Source organism: Myotis nattereri, assembly GCF_964212035.1.
Source record: "Myotis nattereri genome assembly, chromosome: X".
Lineage (NCBI taxonomy): Eukaryota > Metazoa > Chordata > Mammalia > Chiroptera > Vespertilionidae > Myotis > Myotis nattereri.
Window position 1 is genome coordinate 65,805,872 of NC_138078.1, and position 12,237 is coordinate 65,818,108.

Below are 12,237 nucleotides of genomic sequence, written 5' to 3' on the forward strand. Positions count from 1 at the left end.
GAAAAATTCTCTGGGAATATACAAGCGTACCCTCTGCCAAAAGTTAATAATGGGTCAGGTCCCTTCCATAAACCAGATTCAGGATCCTTCCATCTAACTAGACCGTCTTTTTTTTTTATTCTGACACCAATGTAGCTCCATAGGTGTCTTTCCATCAGCATCACAAGTGAAAAAATTTAGAGTAATTAAGGCTTGATGCAGCCTACCCACAGGTGATTTCTCCATCATCCCCCCTTTTTGTTTTTCTAATTGAGATTTCAGTCTTTGGTGTTGACGTTCAATAATGACCTGTCCTTGGGAATTATATGGTATTCCCGTAATGTGCTGAATTTTCCACTTTTTACAAAATTCCTGGAATTGACAGCTTGTATAAGCAGGTCCATTATCAGTTTTAATAATCTTTGGAATTCCCATGACAGCAAAAGCAGCTAGGCAATGATTAATAACCTGTTTTGCTGTCTCTCCTGTAGATACAGTGGCCCATAGGACCTTTGAAAAAGTATCTACAGAGACATGTAACGCTCCAAGACGTCCAAAGGGAGTATAATGTGTTACATCCATTTGCCAGATATGGTCCCTTAGCAAACCTCTAGGGTTGACTCCTGTGTTAGGCCCTTGAGGTAGATGTAACATGCAACTGGGACATTCCTTGATAATCTGTTTTGCTTTCTGTCGAGAGATTGAGAATTGTTTGGACAACATTTTAGCAGGCTGATGTAAAAGCTGATGAGACTCTGAAGCCTCTTTTAATAAAGCAACCAATTGATCAGCATGTGCATTTCCCTTAGTTAATGGGCCAGGTAATACACTGTGAGCCCTGATGTGAGTGATATAAAAAGGGTATTTTCTCTGCTGCACAATCTGCTGAACCTGCTTAAATAGTAAGAATAAACTTTGGTCACTAAGCCATTTCAACCGGGCAGTTTCAAGTCTACTTACTAGGCCCGAAGCATAAGAGGAATCAGAAATTATGTTAACAGGCTGTTGGAAATCTTGCAATGCAGCCTTAATAGCTTCTAATTCAATTCTTTGCACAGAAGTATGACTGGTCAGTATGACTCGGTCAGAATTCATAGTATGATAGGCAGCTTTCCCATTTGATGACCCATCAGTAAAAACAGTTAAAGCTCCAGGAATTGGTTCCTGCCTAGTATTTTTTGGTATAATGATGGAGGTCTTATTTAAAAATTGTAAAAGTTTATCTTTTAATAGGTGACAACTAAGTTCCCCTGAATATCCACTTAACCCAATTTGCCAATTTACGTCAGTTTGAAACATTTCTAATTGCTTTCCAGTGAGGGGAAGATAGATGCATTTAGGTTCTTTTCCTCTAAGCTGCCTGCAATGCTTCCTAAGCTGATATATTAATTGAGCCATCAGTTCTATATAAGTAATAGCAGTTTTAGAGGACTGATGGCCTAGGTGGACCCATTCAATAATAGCGGGAGAGTCTTTATTTTGGAAGATGACTCCAGTGGGACTATTTGCAGTATGGTTAATCTGTCCCAATAAAGGCAATTCAGGTTGTACCCGTGCTACTTGAGCTGAGGATATCGCCTGTTCAATTCTTAGCAACTCCTTTCTGGCATCATCTGTTAGTGTTCTGGGTGAGGAAATGTCAGAGTCACCCCTAAGTATATCAAATAAATTTGTCATTTCTCCCATAGAGATTTTTAGGTAGGGTCTTAGCCAGTTAATGTCCCCTAATAATTTCTGAAAATCATTTAAAGTTTTAAGACAATCTTTTCTTAGTTCCACTTTTTGTGGCCTAATGCATTGGTTTTCAATTATGGTTCCCAGATATTTAAAAGGTGTTTGTTTTTGTACCTTTTCCGGAGCAATTTTTAAGCCCCATTTAGGGAGCTCCTTCTCTAATTGGAAAAATATTTCTAAAGTCTGCTCTTCCCGTGGACTTGCTAAGAGCAAGTCATCCATGTAATGGATAATGTAACATTGGGAATATCTGTCCCTTAAAGGTTGAACAGCTTGAGCCACATATTTTTGGCACAAGGTAGGGCTATTGGCCATTCCTTGAGGCAAAACTTTCCACTGATATCTCCTCATGGGTTCTATATTATTAATAGATGGCACTGAAAAGGTAAATCTTTCTTTATCTTGAGGTGCCAAGGGAATGGTGAATAAACAATCCTTAAGATCTACTACTATGAGAGACCAATTTAAAGGGATTTGTGAAGGCGCTGGGAGTCCAGGTTGCAAAGCTCCCATGGTATGCATAGTAGCATTAATTTCTCTGAGATCATGTATCAATCGCCATTTCCCTGCCACCTTCTTAGGTATAATAAATATAGGCGTATTCCAAGGGCTATTGGAAGGCTCTATATGACCAGCTTCTATTTGTTCCTGTATTAATCCATGAATATGACCTAATTTCTCCTTGGTTAATGGCCACTGATCCACCCATATAGGTTTATCATCTTTCCATTGTATAGGATCAGCATGGGGGTGAGGAGACTGAGCAGTGACCACTCCTAAAAAGGTTGATATCCCCGCCTTCCTGGGTTTTTTACACCTTGATCACTCTGATGTCCCATCTGAGTTACAAGCTGCTGACCTTTGCCAGTAATAATACAAGCTTGTAAACCTTCTAAGACATCCCAGCCCCATAAATTGACTGTAATTCCAGAGACAATGTAGGGCTGAAACCATCCTGTCTGTCCTTCCTCATCTTGCCATTTTAAGACTGCAGCACTACGTTGTGTGTTATCAGGAACTCCCACCCCTCTAATTGAGTCCATAGCTTCTACCATGGACCAACTAGGAGGCCAGAATTCTTTGCTGATAATGCTGACATCTGCCCCAGTGTCTACTAGGCCTTTAAACATTTTTCCTTCTATTCTCAAATTAATCATAGGACGAGTTTTGCTAATTTCCTGTATCCAATAGATGTCTGAGCTTTCAAGTCCTTGCATTCCTCTTTTCCTATTTATAGCCTTGCCTTGTTGAGCATAAGGTAGAAGTAGTATTTGAGCAATTCTTTGTCCTGGAGTAATTTGCATAATATGATTGCATTCCAATATAACTTTAATCTCTCCCTCATAATTTGAATCTAGGACTCCAGGCAAAACAGTTAATCCTTCCAGAGTGTTTCCACTTCTCCCTAAAATTAATCCTAAAGTTCCTGATGGCACAGGTCCCCAGATTCCTGTAGGAACAGCTTGCCGAGCCATATCAGGGGTCAAAGTGACCGCTATAGTACTGTTAAGATCTAGGCTTGCACTTCCTGGAGTGGCCCAAATCAGAGATTCCACTGTGGGCTTTGCAGGGCAGATCTCCCCTTTTATTGACGGGGCTGGGGGTTGCCCCATTGGCCGTTTCCCTGCGGTTGGCCATACCCTGTATCTTGATTTAACGGCTGCCCATTTTTGTGGAATCTCGATTTACAATGGTTGGCCCAATGGTAGCCCTTCTGGCATCTAGGACACAGAGAGGTTGGATCTGTTTTGATCAGCCCACGAGGCGAAATGTTAGCGCCTTTCCTTGGAGCACCTCCTTGTGTCCTTCTTGGTTGTCTACATTCTTTTTTAAAATGTCCTATGTTTCCACAGTTATGACACCTTTTATTTACAGTAGCAGCGGCAGTGAGTAAATTCACTTGAAAAGTGCCTGACCCCACATTCTGACATGCTCGAATCATTTCCGTAATGGTACTACCTTTTCTCAGAGGCATCAGGCATTTCTTACAATCATCATTGGCATTTTCATAAGCTAATTGTTGAATTAAAATGTCTCCTGCTGCCTCATGGTGAATCTGTCGTCTCACTGCTCGAGTGAGACGAGCCACAAAATCAGAAAATGATTCTAAAGGCCCCTGTAAACATTTACTAAAAGCTCCCTCAGAGTCCCCTTTTGCTGGTAAAGTCCACCACACTTTCCTTCCACAAGCTCTAATTTGCTCATATGCCAGTTGCACATAATCTAACTGGGTTCGTACATCATTGTATTGTCCCAGTCCTGCTAGCATTTCATAAGTTATTTGAGCATTCAGCCCGCGGTTTATTTGGGCTTGCTCCTGGCATCTCTCCAAGAATTCTCCTTTCCATAGTAAATAATGTCCTCCATCCAGAGTTGCACGTGCTAGAGAATACCAATCATGAGGGATTAGGAAAGCTTCAGAAATACTATACATAATTTCTCCTGTAAAAGGAGCTGTTGGACCATTTTGGACTACACTTTCACGTAAGGCCTTTATCATTTTAAAGTCAAATTTTACATGCTGTCTGATTACCTGATTCGGTAGCTGTGGATCAGGTACCTCTATGATAGGGAAAGCAAGCCTTTCTTCCGCCGGTATTTCCCTCAATCCTTCTCTGATGGATTTTTGCACAGGTGATTCAAATGACAGCGAATTAAGCATATCAGAATTAGGACGTGCATGCGGAGGTGGAGAGGACCATGAAGGCCATTCCTCTAACGTGTCTTCCCACTCCTCACTAGGAGGAGCGGAGGGAACCAGTTGAGGAGACTCCTCCTCAGCCTCTGGAAAAGGCTTTGGCAAATGCGCCATTATGTTCCCCATGGAAAAAGTTTTTTTGAGATGAGTTTTTTCTTGCTGCTAACCTTTTTTTCAAGTTCTATCTAACTTTTTTGCAACCTTTTAAGATCTAATGTACCTTCTTCAAGAAAAGCAAAGGTTATGTTCTATAATAACATGCAAAAACTGTAAAAGATTACCTTCTAAAATTTTAACACTTTAAACATGCAAATCAAAAGCACATAATACAGTTTCTTAGTTTTTAAAAGCCAAATATACCTTTTTTAAAGCCGAATCTACTTTTTTAAAGCCAAATCCTGCCCCGTTTGTTAGCCTGGTTAAGAAAACGTTCCCAGTTACTTACAGACCCGGGCTTCTGTAGTTGATCCTGGGCATTGCGTGCTGTAGACTTCCCCTCACCTTTTTTCGGTGAGTTTTCCACACCTTTTCGGTGTAAACTTCCTTTTCTCGCTCCAGTGAGACCTGCACTTCCAGATAACCGGTTGGGCGCCAGATGTCGAGTGTTTCCTTCCATGACCCGCGTGGAGTAGGGTTCGGTATCTGAAAGAGGAGCCGCACAACAAATGAGAGAAAAAGACACGAGATAATTTTGCAATATTGGGGGACCAGGTGGCAAGTCCCAAAGGACTTCCTCCGTGCTCAGGCCTCACCAAGCTTTTATTGATCTCGGATGCACCCTTCGCATAGACCTTAGGCAGGTGACCCCCTAGTAATAAGCACACTAGCCCATCAGCAAGGATTTACATAATAATAAATGGGGGAGTAGTTTCAGCTACCACTGTCTGGACAAACAGAGGTGGCGCCTAGCTCTGAGCTTTGCTAGGGCTTCAAAGGCACCCAGCCTTCGGGGGGTTTCGGGGAGTTCTCTGTCTATGCTTATCAGATAGTGAAGGCAATAAACAGTTTCCCACACTTTTGTTTAGTTGCATGAGTTCCTTATATATTTTGGATATTAACCCTTTATCAGATGTATCATTGCTAAATATGTTCTCCCATACAATGATGGTCTTGTTGATGGTTTCTTTTTCAGTGCAGAAGCTTTTTATTTTGATGTGGGCCCATTTTTTATTTTATCCTCAGTTTTCTTTGCCTTAGGAGATGTATCTGTAAACGTATTGCTATGAGAGATGTCAGAGATTTTTCTGCATATGATTTCTTCTAGGATTTTTATGATTTCACCACTTACATTTAAGTCCTTTATCCATTTTGAGTTTATTCTTGTGTATGGTGTAAGTTGGTGGTCTAGTTTCATTTTGTTGCATGTATCTGTCCAATTTTCCCAGTACCATTTATTGAAGATACTGTCTTGACTCCATTGTACACTCTTACCTCCTTTGTAAAATATTAATTAAGGGTTATGACTCGGATTGATTTCTTGGTTCTCAGTTCTATTCTGTTCCATTGATATATATGACTGTTCTTGTGCCAATTCCAGGCTATTTTGATTACAGTGCCTTTGTAATATAACTTGAAATCTGGCATTGTGATTCCTCCTACTTTCTTTTTCTTTCTCAAAATTGTGACAGCTTATTCGGAGTCTTTTTTTATTCCATATAAATTTTGGAGTATTTCTTCTAGATCTGTGAAATATGCCATTGGTATTTTAATAGGGATTGCATTGAATCTGCAGATTGCCTTGGGTAGTATGGAAATTTTAATGATGTTGATTCTACCAATTCATGAACACGGTGGAGTCTTCCACTTGTTTATATCCTCTTCTATCTCTTTTTTCAACATTCTGTAGTTTTCCAAGTACAGGTCTTTTGCCCCCTTGTTTAAGTTTATTTCTGTTTCTTAATTTTTTTATTGCAATGGTAAATAGGATTGTTTGTTTAGTTTCTTTTTCTGAGAATTAATTATTGGTGTATAAAAAAGCCATTGATTTTTGGGTGTTGATTTTGTATCCTGCTACATTGCCAAATTCACTTATTAAAGCTAGTAGATTTTTTGGGGGAGTCTTTAGGATTTTCTATGTACAATATCATGCCGTCTGAAAATAATGAGAGTTTTACTTCCTCCTTTTCAATTTGGATGCCTTTTATTTCTTCTTCTTGTTTGATTGCTGTGGCTAGGACTTCCATTACTAACCTATATAACAAAAGCGTAATATGCAAATCAACCAAATGGCAGAAGGACTGGTCGCTATGACATGCACTGACCACCAGGGGGCAGATGCTCAATGCAGGAGCTGGCCCCTGGTGGTCAGTGCGCTCCCACAGGGGGAGCATTGCTCAGCCAGAAGCAGGGCTCATGGCTGGTGAGCACAGTGGTAGTGGCAGGAGACTCTCCCACCTCTGCTGTAGGCGGGAGGTAAGGAATGAGGGTCCTGGACTGTGAGAGCCTGGACTGCAAGAGGGATGTCTGAATGCCACCTGGCAGGCAGACATCCCCCTAGTGGTCCGAGACTGCAAGAAGGTGCAGGCCAGGCTGAGGGACCGACCCCTACCCAGTGTATAAATCTCATGCACCGGGACTTTAGTGTTGAATAAGAATGGTGAAAGTGGACATCCCTGTCTTGTTCCCGTTTTTAAGGGAAATGCTTTTAGTTTTTGCCCATTGAGTATGATGTCGGCTGTAGGTTTGTCATATATGGCCTTTATCATGTTGAGGTATGCTCCGTCTATTTACTTTTTTCTTGGTTCTGTCCGATTCTAATCAGGTTTTTGTTATTTGTTCCACTGACTTCATTTGTCCTGGGGTTTAGCTGGCACAAATGGCATTAATTGGGTCTCTGTCCTCTATCTCCTTGACCAGGGTGATTTAAACTATGCATTCTCTGATTAGGAAGGAGAGGTATAAACCATGTTCTCTCAAGTATTCTTGGTTAGGAAAGATAAGTTCTTGCTAGCTGGTTGTAAGTTGCTCAAATTATTTGTCCTTGTTTAATTATATTGTCTCAGTTTCCCCATTCCACTTGCCCAGGAATTTTCCTAGCTTCTTACTATCCTGCCTCACTATCTTGTACATTTTAGCTCAACCTCCACATTTCCTGTGTCACACCCTCATCATTTCCCCTCAGTGGTAGAGGTACTAGCAAATAATTGTCTCCTTGCTCCTTCTATGGGACTCAGATGTTTACTGCTTCAGACCTCCCCACATGAGAAGATTTTGTGTTCAGAAAAAAACAGTTACTGTTTGTTACCTTTTAATTATTTTAAATTTATTTTCTAAACTAATTTTCAAATTACTAAAGTAGAATTTAACAAACTAGCCTTCCTTTAAGTGTTCAATATCAATTTTCAATATCAAAAATTGTATTATTCTTTTTATAAACATAATAAATTTTAACAGTCACTGACTAATAAGTCTTTTATTAATATTCAGTCAATTCAAGTTGAACAGATTGAACTCAAACATCAGTCCTGTTTACAATTCTGTTCATTCACTTACAAGATTTAAATTATATTCATATATGTATTATATTTAAATTTCTTTTTAAGAATTTCAAATGCATGACCTAAAAATAAAAGCGTCCTTTTATTCCATTGGTCAATCAGCAAAATTTTTGAGCACTTTTAGAGTCAAGCACTTTTATAGGTATTCTGGATATGGCCACAAAGCAAAGCAAAATTCTTACCTTTGTGGAGAGTAAACTTTAGTGGGTTCAAATGGTAATTAAAATGCTTACATCGCCGAAACCGGTTTGGCTCAGTGGGTAGAGCGTCAGCCTGCGGACTGAGAGGTCTCAGGTTCGATTCCGGTCAAGGGCATGTACCTGGGTTGCGAGCACATCCCCAGTGGGAGATGTGCAGGAGGCGGCTGATCGATGTTTCTCTCTCATCGATGTTTCTAACTCTCTATCTCTCTCCCTTCCTCTCTGTAAAAAATCAATAAAATATATTTAAAAAAATGCTTATATCATAGAAGGCCAATAGTGGTAAGTGCTCTACAGAAGACAAGATAAGGAGATGCAGTCATTTTTTAATAACATGGTCAGTAAAAACATTTCAGAAAAGCTAACATTTAAGAAGCGCACTAAATGAAGTACCATTGATCCTTGAACAACACAGGGGTTGGGGCATTGACCAAGTCAGAAATATGAGTATAACAAGTTTGCACTCCACCTACGTGGATTCCCAACAGTGGACTGAACACATTATTGATCTTTAAACAACACTAGTGTGAATGGCATGAGTTCGTTTATAAATGGATTTTTTAAATGGTGAAAGGATTGAGAAGAAAAAAACATAAACAGGGACAACAGTATGGTGAGTGCCAGAGGAAAAGGGGGTGGGGAGATGGATGTGGGCAAAGGGGGCATAAATGGTGGTGTAAGAGACTTCACTTTGGGTGGTGAGTGCACGATGCAATATGAAGATGATACATTGTAGAGCTGTACACTTGTATGGTTTTATTGACCAGTGTTACCCTAATAAATTAAATTTTTTAAAATGTTAATTGGCCTTTAAGTGGATCCATGTGGTTGACACCCACACTGTTCAATAGTCAACTGTATTTTCACAAGTATTTAATCCTAGACAATCTAAAATTTTCATTTAAAAATACTGTGAATCTTAAGGTCTCTTAGACCTTTAACATTATACACTTAGTAATGTTACACCTTTCAATTATAAATAAAAACACTAAAATTAATGACAAAAATTGTACATTTGAAATTGAAATCATAATCCATCACAACCTCTAACATGACAAATCATCTTCAATATTGAAAATAAATTAAATACCCAAATATATAGAGTATTAAGATGACTATGGAAACCTATCCCCAAATTTATTCTAAGCTTATTTTAAAAGCATTAGTATTAAAGTTAGACTAATTGCATAAATTGCCTCAATTTTTTTTTTACATATTTCTGTTTCTGTATCTCTTACCAAGTTACTTTGCAGCTTCTCACATCAAGAGACACTATATATTTTCCCTCTCATTTATTCTGAGTCCAGACTCATGCCTTGCTTTGTACAATGACCACAAGACAGGCAGGGGCTCAAAAATACTTATTCTCTTGCACGTCTACCATTGACATGAGACTTTTGTTGGAGAATGAAAGACATATGGACGAAAGCTGTGTTGTATATGAATATGTTGTGGTTATTTGTTACATAGCATTATAGTAGTGATAGATAATTGATACAGTCCCTATTTTTTCTATATATTTCCTGATTTTGAAATATGCTTAACAACTAAAACAAAATATTTTCATTTCAAGTGAATTGAAAGCACTTTCCTATATTTATCAGGATTAATTTTATTTACATAAATAGCTAAAAAGTAAAAGTATATTTATCCCCCACATAAAAGTCTAGAGAAAGGCAGTTATGTTGCTGGCACAGCAGTTCCACAGTTTCAGGGACTCAGGCTCCTTTTATCTTGTGGCTCTGCTATTGGCCACCTCAATGTCAAAGATGACTGCTCTAGCTCCAGCCACCAAATCTATATTCCAGCCAAAAGGAAGGAAAAAAATAAATAAATAAATAGGTTCCCTTTCCCTTCAAAGATAGCTTCTGGATGCTGCACACCACTTCTTCTTGTGTCTTTTTGATAAAAAAAAAAAGTATTCACGTAGTTAAATAACTACAAAGAAGGCTAAGAATTTAAATATTCATTCTGTGCATCCATGTGCCCAGCTCAAGAGCTAGGATTCTATTAAACTTACAAAAAGAAAGAATATTTACAGATAACTAATTGTCTCAATATCACTATCACAAAGCTTAAGCATATTGAGATTACCAACCAGTCAAACTGGAGTTACTATCGCAGAGGCCAGGCAAGGTAGTCAGAACACAGGATTCAAGCTTTAGGCTAATGGTCCCATGTGAGTCCCTAATTGATCTCTTTAGCCCTTTTTATACTTACTGTGAAATGGGAAATTCTCAATCAATGATGGGGATTTGTCTTGGCTGGTTACAGGTTTACCCTAAAGCAATTTATCTGTTTGATTTCCCTAAGAGTCAACACAAAATTCCAATTACTTTTGCTGGTGACTTTCTTCAGCTAATCTTTGTGCAGCAGCCTGATTGAATTTTGAATTCTTGTCATATTTTTCCTCTTTAGAAAGGTCAAAAACAAATCAGTTATATTTTTCATATCTCAGTCATAACTCTAAAGTCATTCTAGTCAAAGTGCTTTATGCAACTCTAGTTTTCCCACTTCCTGGGATCCATATTTTATTTATCCCAAGAAAATAACCAGTTCTTTCCTCAGATGCTTCTGAGGTTCTCCAAAGTTGGCCACTTGTCTTAGCTCCTGCTAGAATCACCTCTTCAATCTTCCCCAGACCACCTCTGTCCATCCTGTAACTGCTCCATCCTATTTTACTCTACAGGTTGCCCTTCTTACTTCCACTTATCTCAACAATAGTTGATCCAAACCATTGACACAGCCCTGCATTGTTCACCAAAGCAGAATAAATACCAGGCTATTGTTTCACTAACTTAATTGAAGGCTTGTGGTAAACAGAGGGGACTTTCTACACAAATATAGAAAATTTTAAAATCTGTTCTTAAACATTTTTTTTCTCGAGCCCATGAGTCACACATCCCAGGGGTCTCAAACTCTTATTTTATTTATTTATTTATTTAATTGTCTAAAGTTTTACATATGTCTCCCTTTTCCCCGATTGATCCCCCACCCCAAACTCTTTAGCCACTCATAATGCTACCCTGCTGCTGAGGAGGAAAGCCCCCTTTTTCCTCAGATGAGAGACATGCCTTGTGCTCTCTCCCACTAATTCCAGGGCCCACAACTTACTCCCTTTAAGGGAGCAAAAAAGTAGAACAGTCCATTATCAACATAATAATCCTTGGGAGACACAGCCTTCCTTCAAAGAAGACAGCATTTCACATTTTTATGCAGATTAATACCTGGAACTTGCCTCTGAATTTCCAAGAGATGCATTAATGTGGTATTTTGCCCACATACACAAAAGCTCAAGTGTTCTAATGATAAATCCTATCCTTGCTCTGGAAGTTATAAGCAGTAAATACAAGTAGCTTTTAAAATAGTAACTTCGGTCTGGCTTCATATATTCTAAAGCACCATTTGTCCTTTAGGAAGGATGATACTGTATTATGTTAACTTACCACTTAAATTTACCTTCCAAATAAGAAAAGAGGTAGCTTGTGAAATGAAAACAAAACAAAACAAACCCACTAATATCAAGATAAAGAACAGAAATTTAATGAGATATTGAAAAAATAATTGTGCTAGTAATCAGGGATGAGTTATTATATTGAAGATTAAATTTGTTAAAAAAAATTAAATTTTTTTAAAGATTAAATTTGCTTATGGAATACAGATGATGAGATCAAAAGGATAAAATGAGTGTTTGACTAGCTGATGTAATCTAATGTGTCTTACGCCATTTTATGGCACACTGAATGGCTCTTTTAGATCATCTTTAGGTTCAGAGAGAAGTGGGTCTGGAAGCCACAACTATTATGTAGGGCAGGAGTTGGCAAACTTTTTTCTATAACTGGCCAGGGGGTAAACTAGGTTTTGCAAGTTTATGTGGTCTCTGGCAGTTATTCAACTTGGTTGTTGTAGCGCAAATGTAGTCATAAACAATATGTCACAGAATGATTGTGGCTATGTTCCAATACAAAAATATGTAGAGATCTGACATAGGAGGTACTCTGACAACCCTTTGTATAAAGGAATATACTAGGTAGAGGGCTGTAGTAAGTGTTTGGATAAGACAGCTCCTCTCCAAGCAGAGGGATTAGTCAGGTTGAATGTGTGAGGTATTTATTCTGTAATCGTTTTC

At 38.7% G+C, this 12,237-nt stretch overlaps 1 protein-coding gene across 1 annotated transcript in view; it reads left to right on the forward strand.

Annotated features, from left to right (window-relative positions):
* SYTL5 (synaptotagmin like 5) overlaps window positions 1–12,237 on the forward strand; it is a 334,838-nt gene that overhangs the window by 64,711 nt on the left and 257,890 nt on the right.